The 15,775-nt window shown below is 35.5% G+C and overlaps 1 long non-coding RNA gene across 2 annotated transcripts; it reads right to left on the reverse strand.

The window, feature by feature from the left end:
* Positions 1-1,553: 1,553 nt before the first annotated feature.
* LOC141591273 (uncharacterized) lies at positions 1,554-15,775 on the reverse strand. 2 transcript variants are annotated; one of them, XR_012520778.1, is made up of 4 exons: positions 15,590-15,775; positions 9,263-9,312; positions 5,060-5,102; positions 1,554-1,784 (listed from the first exon to the last, which is right to left on the reverse strand). It is a non-coding gene; the product is annotated as an uncharacterized LOC141591273 (long non-coding RNA). The 2 variants fall into 2 exon arrangements; XR_012520777.1 differs by lacking the exon at positions 9,263-9,312.

A 15,775-nucleotide genomic window follows, 5' to 3' on the forward strand; every position in this document is an offset into this window, starting at 1 on the left:
TGTGAGAAACTTGTCTCCTTATTTGTGTTGTTATACGAGTAAAAGGCTCAAGAGGTCGAAACGAGTTTTTCGTACCTTGCTTAGACCGAGGACGCGATCCAAAGTTTAAGTCGGATTGTTTGACGCATATCAAACAATTCACCCATTGACGTAACTATAGGTCTAGTTACGGCAAATATCCCATTGTTTTCGAGGTCTTCATTGATCTTGAAACAAATATCCCCTTTATTCAAAAACACAAAAAACAACCTTACAAAAATGTCTTCCGCTTCCGCCAAATTCACATCAATTGGGTTGGAAGTGGAACTTCATTCCTGATGTTTAGTGCTTGTTGATGTTGCATTGTGTTGTATTAAGGTAACAACTTTGCCTTACAATTGCCTCGAGTTTTGACATGTATGTTAGTTATACTGAAAATTCGATTTTATACCCCATTCTTATCTAATTATGTCGTAAAGATTTAAATGTTGTTTAATGATGTTAGGCATGGTCTCGAAATTTGGAAATTTTGTTTTAAAGTCCTCTTGAATTAATTGAGTAATAATACTTCAATTTCTATTAGTAACTAGTTCTTGTGCTCGTGAGATTCACGGGGCGTTTATGTGTAGTCATATGTTTGGCAACTATGCATAATTTGGTTTAGGAAATTGTGGTCATTACGAGAACGTTTTTGTTTATTTGGTTTAACTAGGTTTGGTGCCCGGCTTCGCCCGGGCTACCTCTATTTACCGTTAAATTTTATTTTCAATGAAATAAATTATGTTGGAGTTGTCTAACTCACACGTTTACTATTTGTAATATATTTTTCTACGGCATATCTTGTAATTATGATGAAATGTAAAATTTATTTTCAAACTATGAGACACGTTCACTACCCCGCTATTAATATTATTATTTTCACGACATTCTTTCTTAATATCATTACGTTCACTACTCCCGTGGTTACTATTGTTTATTTTACTAATTTCTCTATTTTTTTTATGTTAAATTCATTATTCCCGTTAATTTTATCCGGCCTATATTTAAATAAATAAAATATTTCCTTGAGTCGAATGGTTATTTAATTGTTCATACTTTTTCTCATTGTTACCACTGCTACTTTCACTATATTCGTAGTTACTTTCACTACTCCCACTATCATTTTTATAACTGTCACCACTCCCACATTAATACCGTTAATTTTATTAATCTCGTTGCTGCTACTATTACTTTTACTATACTTAATTTAATGTATAATTCTATGGTGATATTAATTAATTCCATAAGTGGGCATGTTAATTTTAAGGAAAATCACTATATTCTTGTATTTTCTAAATTTAATTACTTTAATTTAATGTAATTTCCATAAATATTCTTTATCAAGGCATCTTTATTTTATACTTTTAATCAAAACTATATAATATTTACATTGAGGTCCCTTTATCAGGTCCATCACACGGTGCTATTGATTTAAAACTATATAGTATAATTAATTTGTATAAATTTCTTTAATTACATTAAAGTCCCTTGGTTTCTGGAATTAATATATAGTATTGAAGAGAGCAACTCAATAAACAATCTGTTTTAGTTAGATATCTTTCAATAAAAGAAAACGATGTAAACTCTTATGCAACTATTTAATGCGGTTGAACTTTTGATCCCATATTAGCAAGCTCGATAAACTTTCTTCCACTTATATCTTTGACTTGACGTTAATATCAGCACATTCATATTCGCACCATAAAAACCATAAAATCATGTTCCACCAGATTCCTATGTAGGATTTCTGTCGGTTGGAAATACTCCTGGTCAACACAAAAAAAAACCTAGATCAACAAAGGATCCGATGACCATCGATTGGTATTATTACAAACTACAAGCTCTTTTAACAAATTTTCTTTGTGATAATGCTTTTGAGGTAACTTGACTTTAACTGTTGCGTTGTCAGCTTGACCACTGGCTAAAAATAACTAAAGACCTTCCAAATAAGAGACTCCATATTAAAGATCTCATGTGTCAAATCTATTGACCAACTCTTAATTGATTTTAAGATGTTGGATATCGACCGATCAAGCATAATACAAATTTACAGTAAAAGCCAAGATTGATTTCTAAATTCAAGTACGAAGGTAGAAAATCAGGTTAGGAAGCGAGCTTCAAGAGACTGCTTATACATTCCTGAACAATTCTCAACCAACATCTACGATTCATTCTTGCTGTCCTTTTAAGTCTAGAGCACCAAATTGAATGGATTAAAAGTGTCTTATTATCAATTGCTAAATGGTGGATACGGGAGGACAATTTACTAAACAATAAGACCTGTTGTCACTGGTAAATTTGTGAGGTAGAACTGGTTTAATAATGGCAGGGGCGAAGCCAGGATTTAATTTCCGGGGTAGCAATCGAACCCAGGGCGTTAGGTTGGAAACCAAAGCCTTTACCATTGAACCACAATGTCTATTATATACTTAATGAGATAACATTTACTTATCAGCTATTCAGCAATATTTGGGGTAGCAAAAATCCGTCTTCTAAACCAATTTTTTAAAGTTTGGGGTAGCGACCGCCACCCCTTGCTACTAGGTGGCTTCGCCCCTGAATAATGGCCAGGATGTCTACATTAGCAAAGAAAGCGACATGAAATTAATAAATGATTTGAAGGAAATTGTGAATTTGTGAGAAAACAACCCAAGGAAAATTTGCAATTGTTAGGGAAGTTAAAGCAGCCTAGGTACACAAAGACCCCAAGATTACCAAACCGAGTGCCTCAAGTCTCAACTTTTGGCTGCTAGTAGCAAAGATTAAGTTATACAAACCGACCATAGATCATAAACATTAGTGTCTATTAGCAAAACTAAAAATTAAAAAAGAAAGAATTCATCGCAGTATAGCAGCACCAAAACGTCCTACATTTGCTCAAAACACTGAATAGTCAGATAGTGTTAACCACTAAAAATGAATGAACAATGGTAAAAACTTCTCAACAAATACTTTGGTACCTAAAGTAAACAATTGTGTCTCTACCATCATTTTAGTTCAAATATAACTCCAACATCTAATAATTTATGACTCTATGTAATCATTGAAGAACAAAATCATAGCCACTTCATACACAACATGAAAGGAAGAACTTAGACAACCCATTAAAGCGTAAAAACACCCGCACACAATCATGATTTTTCTTCACCATGAAAGTATATAATTTAGTCATCCAAAATTAAATTGCTTATTATTAGAATAATTAATTATTAAACCATGTTATAATATGCCTCTCGAGCGACAACTAATCTAGTCCGCCCAAGTCTAAGGTCTTGTTTGGATACCAAACAAAATAGGAGGGAAAAGAAGAGAGAATGGAAGAGGTGATCACTACAAAAAAAAAACGTTTCGATGCGACGGACACATTGCGACGGAAGATTAACCCGTAGCAAATTTAAACCTGCGACGGATCCTGCGACGGACCTCAGAATCTGCGACGGACTTTCCGTTGCAGCATATTTTCCCGAGAGCGCCAAATTTTCTGACATGGCGGGAAGGTCTGCGACGGAATTTCCGTCGCTACATTAAAATAATAATAAATTCTGCGACGGAAATTCCGTCGCTGCATTAAAATAATATTTTTCCTGCGACGGAATTTCTGTCGCAAACATTTTTTAGTGTCCACCTGTACATCTCTTAACACGCTGGACTAATATTATTATTTTATCCGTCGCAGGATTTATTATTATTTTATTTTTGCGACGGAAAATCCGTCGCAGGATTTCTTTATACGGGCAGCAGCGGATCCCTTCTCCTTCATTATCACTCTTCAATTATTTACCCAAAAAATCTCTAAAACCCGTCTCCCTCAATCCCACCACCACCACTCCCACCGCCACCACTCCTACCACCACCCCACTCCGCAAATCACTCCTCCTATTTCTCCTTTCTCGTTTCCCTTTTCCCCTTTCTTCTTCTTTCCCCTTTCTTCTCCTTTCCCCTTTCCCTTTTTTTTTTCTGCCGCCGACGCCGCCTGCTGCCTGCCGCCGCCGCTCCCTCCCCTTGTCTCCTTCTCTTAATTAATATAAGGTTTGTTTAATTTATTTTACTATTTTGATTAATTAGGGTTTATGGTTATTGTTTTGATTAATTATGATTAGTTTAGGATGCTTAGTATTATTAGGATTGTTTAGTTTAGTTGAAAGCCAATTTAGGATGTTTAGGATTGTTTAGTTTAGTTGAAAGTCAATTTAGGATGTTTAGTATTATTAGGATAGTGAAATTTAGTTAAAATCCAATTTAGGATGTTTAAATCAATTTTATAATACTTAGTTTAATTAAGTTTAGGATTGTTAAAATAAATTAGTTTAATTAATATCCAATTTAGAATGTTTAGGATTATTAGGGTAGTTTAATTTAGTTAAAACCAATTAAGGATGTTTAAATCAATTTTATAATGCTTAGTTTAATTAAGTTTAGGATTATTAAAATGATTTAGTTTTGCGACGGGTTACTGCGACGCTTTGATCCGTCGCAGATTTTCCTGTGCAACGGAATTCCCGTCGCAAAACTAAATTTTGCGACGAAATAAAGCGACGGAATAAATCCGTCGCAATTCCGTCGCAAGTTCTGTATTTGCGACGGGATTGACATATTTGCGACGGAGTTTTCCGTCGCTATGGAACCTTTTCTTTGTAGTGGATTTTCCCTCAAGATCTTTCTTTTGTTGGAGGGAAATAATTTGACTTGTAAAAGAGAATTAGAGGGTTCCCTTTTCCTTTCCCTCGCCTCCTTTCCAAATATCCCTATACCTTCATTCTGCTACCAAACAAAGAATTTCTCGTCCCTCCAAGTTCCTCCCATCCCGCCCAATCCAAACTTGAAACAGAGATGTTATGCCTGTGCCAAATAATGTCTAATCCTTGAGAGAGTAACCATGACACTCGACCAATTGATAAGATTATACTCCGTATGAATTAATGAACAACAAAATTCACAATCAGTAAATTCACTTACTATTCAATCACCCAATGGGTAAATCACAATACAAAGTTAATGTTCACAAAATTGAACCTATCTACGGAATACCTAAGGAACTTACAAATTTACCGGAATGGGCTATCATCATCCATACTCTCCCAGCCCTATAAAACAGAAGAATAAAAATTAATTAGATTTCAATCCGAAAATAATATAAATACCAATCTGAATACAGTATCATACTCACAAAAGCAGTTTGAAATAAAAACACAACTATTATCCAAAGTCACATTCAAATAAATTGGAAGACATGTGAAGGAAAAAGGCTACAAAGTAAAAACTGAAAATTTGATTCTAGTCTATACGTGATGAAAAGAATACCGGCATACCGCATTGGGTACCCACATAATAACATCGACTATTCAAATTTACTAGTTTTAAACCCGTGCATAATTGCACGGGTCTGTATACTTAACAATTATTATAATTAATTGTAAAAGAATTGATACAGAGTATAAAGTAAATATTAATAAAGAACAAATTTTTTGACTAAGGCCCTGTTCTTTTGGACTTAAAGTTGCTGAACTTAACTTAATTTTGCTGAACTTAACTTATTTTTGCTGAACTTTTCTGAACTTAATTTTTCTGAACTTAATTTTGCTGAACTTTTCTGAACTTAATTTTGCTGAACTTAACTTATAATAGCTTAAGGGGTTGTTTGGTTACCCAGCATAAAACACATGAATTGCAATTCATGTGATTTGTAAAATTGATAGGTTGTTTGTTTGCCCCAAATCACATGAATTGAAGTTCCATAGGAACTCTAATTCCTCCATGATGGGGGAAGTTGCTTACCTAGGTCCCCCTAGGTAAGTGGGAATTCCTATGGAATTCATTTCCTACATTCCAACCAAACATTTTTTTTCCATTTCACATGAATTGCAAAATCATGTGAATTGTAACTTCCTTGGAACTTCAATTCCTCTAGCGAACCAAACGACCCCTAACTTTTCTAAATTAAAATAATGTTACTTAAATTAACTTAATTTAATTTCACTTAATACTAATAATAATAATAATAATAATAATAATAATAATAATAATAATAATAATAATAATATTTAATAATAATAATACTATTACTTCCTCCATTCAACTCCAAACTACCATAGTACACTTTTCACGTTTGTCAACGCATGTTTTGCGCAGTAAATATCATTAGCTACGTATATGCAAAAATTATAAAAGTTACATATTTTTAATGTACTCGTAAAGACGAATCAAATAAGATCCCACAAGAATATATTTTCACTTATATATTGAGAGAAAATTGCAATTGAAGATTCATTTGTGAATAGTATGCAAAAACCAATATGGTAGTTTGGAGTTGAATGGAGGAAGTATTTAATAATAATAATAAAGAAATATAACTAAAAACACAAATAAAGATTATAAAATACTTTATTTATATAAGTTAATATTTTCGTACACATTACCTAATATATAAAAATAAAAAGTAAATCACATTACTTTTTTTTTTCTTTATAATCATCTAGTTCCATATTATCATCTTCCTCGTCACTTTTTTCATCTTCATTTGAGCTCACCCCGTCAAATCCATTGCCTCGCCAAATGTTCTTGACTATGTTATTTCGCACCTTGTACATAGCTTTTTTCCGCTTCTTATCAAACATGCCTAAATCTTTTGTCCCTAGAACGTTCTCATGTTGTATAACAGATATCCCATGAGTGTGCATCCGTATAAAATTATGAAGTGTGAAATTAGAAACAATAATGGACATTTGATACTTAGGTGACATTTGAGGCATAACTTTTAACACCTTCCACCTTTTTTTCAATTGACCTTCCACCTTTTTTTCAATTGACCAAATGCCATTTCAACTTTCATTCTCAATGACGAATGTCGGTAATTAAAATGCTCTAACATACCTTCGGGGGATAGGTAAGAATTCGGCTTTAAATAAATGTTTTTTTTTTTTTGAAAAAATTATATAGAATAATAATTAATCTCGGATTGTTTATACAACCGATTTGAACGAAAATTATATCTATTTTTTAAAACTCGTCAATATTATGAAACTTATTATTCTGCTGAACTTAATTTTGCTGAACTTTTCTGAACTTAATTTTGCTGAACTTAACTTAACTTAATTTTACTGAACTTTTCTGAACTTAACTTAATTTTGCTGAACTTAACTTATAGAGAGTGACTTTAAGTCCAAAAGAACATGGCCTAAGTGCATAAATATTGAAGACACTATTACACAAAAGATTAAAGTAAATATTGGTAAAGAACAAAAGATTTGACAAAATGTATAAATATTGAATATATTATTATTATTATTATTATCATACAAATTACGGAGTATAATTTTAAATACTACGGAGTATTTTATTGATCTTAATCATTTATATACTTTTTTTATTTCTTTATAAAGAATATTTTAATCAGAGGCGGCAATTATTGACACGACCCGAAAACACGACACAAATCCGACACGAAGTTAGTGGGTTATGGTTAAGTCGTTGTGACTCATTTAAATAATTGAGTTGACACGAACACGACACGAACTTAAATGAGTCGGGTTAGGGTTGAGCTCTTTTGACACGAACCCAACATGACTAACCCATTTATTTAAAAATGTCATTATAAATTTGGGTTGAGTCAATAATTCAACCAAATAACTTTTTAATATGCATTTTCATTCGTCGATTTTAAGATTATAGACCTGTAAAACTTATTTTATTTTATTAGTTTCTTGAGTTAAACAGGTTAAGTGGTTAATAATGATCTGCTTGATAAATGAGTTAAATAAATCGGGATGGGTTATAGAAAAATTAAATTGATTGGGTTAGGGTTGAGACAAATGACTTGTTTATGTAACTGGGCGGGTTAGGGTTGGGGTAATGGTGACTCGTTTAAAGTTAATACGGTCATGAACACGACACGACACAATCTGTTTGCGAGGTCTAATTTTAATTAAAAATAAATACACACTTCGTAATTAGGATAAAAATGAGTATAAAATACGGAAACGAATACGGCATAACACAATCGATTTGTCAGGTCTAATTTTAATTAAAAATAAATAAATACGTGTAGACGTGTAGTTAGGAAAAAAAAAAGAGTATATCATCTAATAAAGGAGAAATTATAGGGGGCAATTTACATCCTAACTAAACTACTATTGAGTGTTATGAATCATTGGATCATAGATAAATTCATAAAAAAGCTCATATGACCCAAAAAATATGCAAAAAATATAACCCTAAACACAAACACTTCCCACCGTCACAAATAGCATCCCACCTCCATATAAATTGCATATTGCCTTATTTCTCCTCCTGTGAGTTATGAGTTATGACTCCATTTAAGTAATAATTAATATTAATAATTAATAATCATGATAAAAATACAACATCAAAAAATCACTATCGTTTTTATCTGTAGAAAAGCATATTGAAGGCGCAAATTTACGTCGTGTTGGTACAACGGATGGAGCATAAGTAAATCGACAGCTCAGATAGATCTATTATTCATAATGTATTTTTTCTGCTTTTTTGAAAACTATTTTCCTTTTAATACCATTTAATGAAAATATTCAGATCTATTAATTAAAAATGATTGGATTTTTTTTTTCAGAATAATCTAATAATTCGTTTGAGTCTCGATTTTTTTTTTACTGTGGTGTTTTTTTTTGTTGGCGAATTTTTTTAGTTATTTTGTTTGACTATTATGAAGTTATTTTAATATTTTGTGAATTATATTTGTTTGAATAGGTTAGATGTGATGAGAAAATTTTGATTTTCCAATTTTTAACATGCATTTTAAATTTTGGGTTTATTATTTTTGCCTTATTGATCAAATATTTCATTTTTGTGAAATTTATTTGTTATATTAGGTGAATGATGATTATTATTTTACCAAATCACTTAATTATGTTAGTATATGATTGATAAATTTATATAAACATAGTTTTGTTGTTGTCCTCATATTTTTCGGAGTATACTATTTTTTTTTAAACTTGTAATTTTTTTATTCAATTTTTAATTTTTATTTTTATATATGTAGAATGGGTTGAGAATAATTTTGGAAATGTATATTATATGGGTAATTATATTCAATGTGTTGTATTGGGAGGAATCAATGAAATCATAAGAGTAATTAAATTCCACCCATGAACGTGGGTTTCATATTAGAAAAAAAGAAAATTTCAACCCTAAAAATCAGGAACCAATCATAGTCTTCTATATGCTTCAGCTTTTATAGAAAGAGGATTATTTTAAGAAGAGCGCAGAATACCTGGATAGCTAGTTTGCGAGATCGCCAATTTATCATCAAGGGTCAAATAACTTGAGAGAAAGGCATATGAGGAGAAGAGGAGTTAAAAGGAGAGGAACATATAAAAAGAGATTAATTATAGAGTTAATTTACAGAATACTTCACGACAATTAAACGACATTTGTGAATATCAATAGAATCTTTTATCTATAAAAGCTGAAGCCAATAAAGCTTTTCTATTGGTCCATAGTTTTTAAGGATTAAAAAGAAAAAAATTAAGGTAGGACCCCCCATGTTCATCCTACCCATTTAATTATCCTCTCTCCTATATTTCACTTGATTTGCTTTTCTTTTTCTCCTTTTCAAACTACTGAATTTACCATATTTTAATTTTAGTTTTAACTTTTTTTATAATTACATATTATACATATATATTTTCCTAAAATGTTAGGAAAACATCTGAATGAAAACAATTAAAAAAATTACAAAATAAATAAAATTACAAATTATTTTTACTGGTTTTCTTATTGATAGGTACCCAAATAACATTCTTATACAAAAAAAAATGCAAGTCTTGATAAGAATTAAAGCACATTCATATAATTATAATTCATAATGTTAAGAAATATACAAAATTTAGCAAAATTTGAAGAAGATTCATATAATTATAATGTTAAAAAAAATACACATGGTAGATTTTAATGATTATAAAAAAGTAACAGCACAATTCATTATATGTGGTTACAATAATAGATAAGAGGCTCGATTAAAATCAATACCGTCTCTATGGACAATCTATATTATTACGATATTGAACACTTAACATTTGTTATTACGACCCGTGCATTTTTTTTTTTTGCACGGGTGTAAAACTAGTGAGGCATTATTGCGTTAACCTTTCATATAGAAATGGATTTCAAGTTGGAAGAGCAAGCTAAAGAACCAAATTTGTACAGGAGTAGGTAAAAGTTCAGTCATCACAATCAACAATGAACAATCATATTATTTGAGGCATATTCAAAGGTAACTAAACCATTAGCCAATGCTACAAATAAATCTAAGTAATAAGCTTATAATGTATACAAACACTTTACATAAGTGTATTAGGGACCAAAGCCTATCTTAGTTCAATTCTTAACCAGTTATTTCCACCTTCGTTCTTAATATCCTCTTCTCCTTTGATCTTTAAGGACTCCTTTTATTCGATCATGAATATGAATATTAGTCTTAGATGGAAGTTGAAAAATGAGAAATACGCTATAAGTTTAGACTAAATTTAAGAAATGAAGAAACGTGTAAATGAACCAAGCTAAGTAAAAGAAGTTGACGTTGAAAAATGCCCCTACTTTACGAAGGGTAGAATTCTGCAGAAAATGAAATGGTAGATGGGATACGAACATTTTGGAAGGCAGTGTTCTAGAGAGCGAGACAAATGATCGCCAACTTAAGATCATTTAAATACGTCTCTCGATAATCAGCGAAACTACAGAATGTAGTAGCCATCAGCTAAATTGGTAAATTCAATCCAACTCATCAACTTGATTCAAACACCTTGGTACTGTTAAGGAACTAAATCCAATCTCCTCTACAAATAAGGAGAATATCAGTTAGTTGCCATTATTTGATTTAGTCAATATGTATATTATCTTGTTCATATTATTAGCTTCATTCTTTCCTACTTTTACGTATATTGTTATTATTGTTAGCTTGCTATTAGGGCTAGGTTTAGTATATATACATATGTAATTCCTGTATTCATCATCAAGTTATATCAATACAATTCCTTCCTTTCAATCTTACTCTTATATGGTATCAATCGCCTTCGATCCTACGCTTCGTATTCCTTCGTCACGGCACAAAACGCCCTCATCCTACCCAACGCTGCTCAACCAAATCACCCTATCATCTTTGTGAATCTTTCCCAGTGCACCAAACTCACCACCTCCAACTACACTCAATGGGCTTTTCAAATTCGGTCGTTCCTTGAAGGGATGGAGCTATTCTCGTTCATCGATGGTTCCAATCCTTGCCCGGCTGAAAAGGTCATTGTCGACAATGCCCCCACCATCAACCCCGCCTACACCACATGGTCACGACAAGACCGTCTCCTCCTCGCCTCCCTCGTTGGCACACTTGACAGCTCTATCGCTCCTTTGGTGACTCAAACGAAATCCTCTAAAGAAGCCTGGACCATTCTCTCCTCCACCTTCGCAAACCCTTCTCGTGGCCACATCCTCCAAATTAAGAGCCGCCTCGAAGCCATAACCAAATCTCCCACCCAAACCATAACTGAATATATGCATAATATTAAAACCTGCACCCTCGAACTCGCCAATCTTGGCAAACCCATGGACCCGGAGGATATTATTGCAAAAGTTCTTCGTGGTCTCGACCCTGTCAAATATCGATCTGTCAAAGACACAGTCGAAGCCCGTGACGAACCCATTTCCTTCGATGCATTACACGAAAAGCTTATCAATCATGAACTCCAAAATCCTGAAAACACCACCACATCACCCTTACCCACCTCTGCCTTTGCTGCACATGTCCGCCCTAACCAGTCCCACCTTTCACCACGACCATCCTCTCCCTCCCCTGAACCTGCTGCGCCGCCAAAGGATGTCACGGTCTGTCAGTACTGTGGTTATAAGGGTCACTCTTTCCTCTCCTGTCGCAACTTCAAAAAGAATCACCCCTCCCTTACCATCACTCCCTACACTCGTCCCAATCGTTACCCCAATCCTCGTCCCCAAGCCCATACTGCTACTACCTCCGCATCTCCACCAAATTCATGGCTTGTTGACAGTGGAGCTACTCACCATCTCACCAATGATCTTTCCAATCTCTCCCTCCATGCCCCGTATGCAGGTCCGGATGACGTCGTCATTGGTGACGGTTCTTCACTTCCCATCTCCCATATAGGTTCATTTCATTATACCTTTAATTCTAATTCTTTAGCCTTTCGTAATGTTCTTCATGTTCCTCTTATTTCTCGTAACATCTTATCCGTGTCTCAATTCTGTCTCGACAATAACGCAACTATTGAGTTCTCATCTTCTGCCTTTTTCTTTAAGGATATCACGACGGGTCGGATACTACTCCACGGCAAGCTTGATCGTGGCATCTATTCTTGGAACCCGTCTCCTCCGCAGACTTTTCAAGCTTCATTGTCGCCCTCCACGGTGCTTTGGCATCACCGTCTTGGGCATCCCTCTTTGAATGTTTTCTCTTTGCTTAGTCGTACTTTCAATTTATCAGCTTCCGTTTCTACTTTTGATTATTGTAATGCTTGCAAAATAAACAAATGCCATAAACTTCCGTTCTTTGATTCTACACTTACGTCCACTGCTCCTTTACAATTAATTTTCTCTGATGTTTGGTCCTCCCCGGTTCTATCTCATAATGGTTTTAAGTACTATGTCCTCTTTGTTGATCACTTCACCAAATATTCATGGCTTTATCCCTTAAAACGTAAATCCGACACCCTCGGCATTTTCTCGCAATTCAAGCTTCTTGTGGAAAAATTTTTTAATCGTCCTATTGTCCAACTATTCTCTGATAATGGTGGCGAATATATTAAAATTACCCCATCTTTACTCCAACATGGTATCTCTCATCTTACCTCCCCGCCTCATACACCCGAACATAACGGGTATGCGGAACGGAGACATCGACATATCGTGGAGACGGGACTCTCCCTCCTTACCCACGCCAATATGCCAACCACTTTTTGGCCAAATGCGATGGCCACCGCTGTTTATCTCATTAATCGTCTTCCCACCCCTACACTACAAAATGATTCTCCATATTTCAGATTATTCAACTCACTTCCTAATTATAACAAACTTCGTGCCTTCGGCTGTCTATGCTACCCATGGTTACGACCTTATTCCTCAAATAAACTTGATCCCAAATCTGTCCAATGCGTTTTCTTAGGATACTCGACTACACAGAGTGCCTACCATTGTCTTGATCCTACTACAAACCGAGTCTACACATCTCGCCATGTTACATTTGTCGAAACAGAGTTCCCATACACTCGCCTTTCCTCTTCCCAATCTTCACCCTCTACTGTCTCCATTGATGATTGGTGTGAACCACCAGTTGTCTTCTTGCCTCACACCACCTCCTCTCCTTCACCTTCCAGTCCCCAACCCGACAGTCCCATCTCGCCTTCCTCGCCAACATCCACTACCTCCCCTGCTTCCTCTACTCCGCACAGCCCCTCCACACCTGCCAGCTCGCCTATCACCTCGCCCAACCCTGCTGCCTCCTCTGATTTACCTGAACCGAACCCCACCTCGACCTCTGAAACCGGTCCTACCTCTCCTCCTGACCAACCCGTGCCCTCCCCACCAACCCGTGCTATAACCCGCCTATGTAACAACATCCGTAAACCGAATCCTAAGTATGCTAAACTGGCTATCACTACCTCTCCTCACTCCCTACCAAAAACCACCAAGCAAGCCCTATCCTCTCCTCACTGGCGTGCTGCAATGATTGAGGAATACGATGCTCTAATCCGTAATTGCACTTGGGACCTTGTTCCCAACACCGAATCTCATAATGTTGTTGGATGCAAATGGGTTTTTCGTGTCAAGTACAATCCCGATAACACTGTCCAAAAGTACAAAGCTCGATTGGTTGCTAAAGGGTTTCACCAAAAACATGGCATTAATTACAGTGATACCTTTAGTCCGGTCGTCAAGCCCGTCACAATTCGGTTACTGCTCTCTCTTGCCCTCAGTCACGGATGGTCTCTTCGTCAATTAGATATAAACAATGCGTTCCTTCAGGGTACTCTCAATGAAACCGTGTTTATGTCTCAACCACCCGGGTTCCTAGCTCAAGATTCTGCCACTCATATTTGCAAGCTACGCAAGGCTATCTATGGTCTCAAGCAAGCCCCGCGGGCTTGGTACACCGAACTAAAATCCTACCTTGTTCACTTCGGCTTTCATGTGTCCCTTGCTGACTCCTCTCTCTTCATCTACAAAACCAATGCCCACACTCTCTATGTTTTGGTCTATGTGGATGACATAATCGTGACTGGACCCTCCTCGGCCTTTCTTGCTAGTTTCGTTACTCAGCTTGCCAACCGGTTCTCGCTGAAGGATTTAGGGAATCTCTCCTACTTCCTCGGAGTTGAAGTCACGCCCAACAAACATGGCCTCCTTCTCTCCCAATCCAAGTACATTCATGACCTTCTCCATCGTCATGACATGTTGGAGTCCAAGCCTTCTACAACACCCATGCTCCCCTATCCTCCTCTTACTGTTGGCACTAACTCTCCCTGTGATGCCAGCACTTATCGCTCTATTGTTGGGAGCCTCCAGTACCTTGCGCTTACCAGACCGGATGCCTCCTTTGCTATCAATAAACTTGCTCAATTTATGCAAAATCCTCAAGCTTCTCACTGGGCTGCTCTAAAACGCCTACTGCGTTATCTTCACGGTTCTATTCATCTTGGCATTCAGCTTCATCGCCACAATCCTCTACGTCTCCATGCCTTCAGTGATGCGGATTGGGGCGGTGACAAAGATCGTTTTACTTCCACCAGTGGCTACCTTGTATATCTTGGCCGAAATCCAGTTGCTTGGTCCTCAAAGAAGCAAAAGACGATTGCCTTGTCTTCCACAGAGGCTGAATTTCGGGCTGTCGCTGAAACTACAACTCAGCTCTCATGGGTACAATCTCTCCTTACTGAACTCGGTTTCTCCTCCTCTCGGCCACCAACTATTTATTGCGATAATCTAAGTGCTATTCATTACTCAGCTAATCCGGTTTTTCACTCTCGTATGAAACACGTTGCATTGGCTTTTCATTTTGTTCGGGAACGTGTTCAAGCTGGTACATTACGTGTTGCTCATATCAGTAGCAACGATCAGTTGGCCGACATACTTACAAAGCCCCTTGCTCGTCCGCTGTTTGAATCTCTAATTTCCAAGATCGGACTTTTCGACGGTCAGTCCGTCATGCGGGGGAATGTTAAGGAACTAAATCCAATCTCCTCTACAAATAAGGAGAATATCAGTTAGTTGCCATTATTTGATTTAGTCAATATGTATATTATCTTGTTCATATTATTAGCTTCATTCTTTCCTACTTTTACGTATATTGTTATTATTGTTAGCTTGCTATTAGGGCTAGGTTTAGTATATATACATATGTAATTCCTGTATTCATCATCAAGTTATATCAATACAATTCCTTCCTTTCAATCTTACTCTTATAGGTACTAACAGCGACTTTGAGAATCCTTTTATACCAATTTTCAAACACATACATCTGGGATTTGGGGATGGTATTTTTTTTAGTACGGAAAACTTGTAGGTTCAGAATACTTACCATGATTATACGAGAAACATTTGTAGACTGCGAAGTGTACTATTCAATCAATCAAACCCGGATCTGCAAAAACCAGATTAAATCGTAAATCATAACATAAACAAATTGAAGGTATTATTAGCTTCACCAAACACAAACTACAGAGTATATAATAATTTAAAACCCGTATGTTCCGGCAACGTAAAG

Source organism: Silene latifolia, chromosome 7 (genome assembly GCF_048544455.1).
Source record: "Silene latifolia isolate original U9 population chromosome 7, ASM4854445v1, whole genome shotgun sequence".
NCBI classification, from domain to species: domain Eukaryota; kingdom Viridiplantae; phylum Streptophyta; class Magnoliopsida; order Caryophyllales; family Caryophyllaceae; genus Silene; species Silene latifolia.